Source organism: Arachis hypogaea, chromosome 10 (assembly GCF_003086295.3).
Source record: "Arachis hypogaea cultivar Tifrunner chromosome 10, arahy.Tifrunner.gnm2.J5K5, whole genome shotgun sequence".
Classification (NCBI taxonomy): domain Eukaryota; kingdom Viridiplantae; phylum Streptophyta; class Magnoliopsida; order Fabales; family Fabaceae; genus Arachis; species Arachis hypogaea.
The window spans coordinates 43345109-43345728 of NC_092045.1; the positions used below are offsets into that span (position 1 = coordinate 43345109).

The 620-nt window shown below is 40.6% G+C and overlaps 1 non-coding gene across 1 annotated transcript; it reads left to right on the plus strand.

Moving 5' to 3' along the window:
* The first annotated feature begins 239 nt into the window (after window positions 1-239).
* LOC112718552 (small nucleolar RNA R71) lies at window positions 240-343 on the plus strand. Its single transcript, XR_003160887.1, has one exon. It is a non-coding gene; the product is annotated as a small nucleolar RNA R71 (small nucleolar RNA).
* Window positions 344-620: the final 277 nt, after the last annotated feature.

A 620-nucleotide genomic window follows, 5' to 3' on the forward strand; every position in this document is an offset into this window, starting at 1 on the left:
ATATGGCATTCAGAGCATCAATTTCAAGAACTCCTTTCTTCTGAGGTATCCCATTATTCACGGAATTCCTCTCAGAGGTATACATGAACTGGTTGTTTGCAACCATGTCAATGAGTTCTTGAGCCTCTTCAGGCGTTTTCTTCAGGTGAATAGATCCACCTGCAGAATGGTCCAATGACATTTTCGAAAATTCAGAGAGACCATAATAGAAGATATCTAATAGGGTCCATTCTGAAAACATGTTAGATGGACATCTTTTGGTCAACTGCTTGTATCTTTCCCAAGCTTCATAGAGGGATTCACCATCTTTTTGTTTGAAGGTTTGAACATCCACTCTCAGCTTGCTCAGCTTTTGAGGAGGAAAGAATTTATCTAGAAAGGCAGTGACCAGCTTATCCCAGGAGTCCAGGCTATCCTTAGGTTGTGAGTCCAACCATATTCTAGCTCTGTCTCTTACAGCAAAAGGGAAAAGCATAAGTCTGTAGACTTCAGGATTAACTCCATTCGTCTTTACAGTATCACAGACCTGCAAGAACTCAGCTAAAAACTGATAGGGATCTTCAGATGGAAGCCCATAAAACTTGCAGTTTTGTTGCATTAAAGCAACTAGTTGAGGCTTA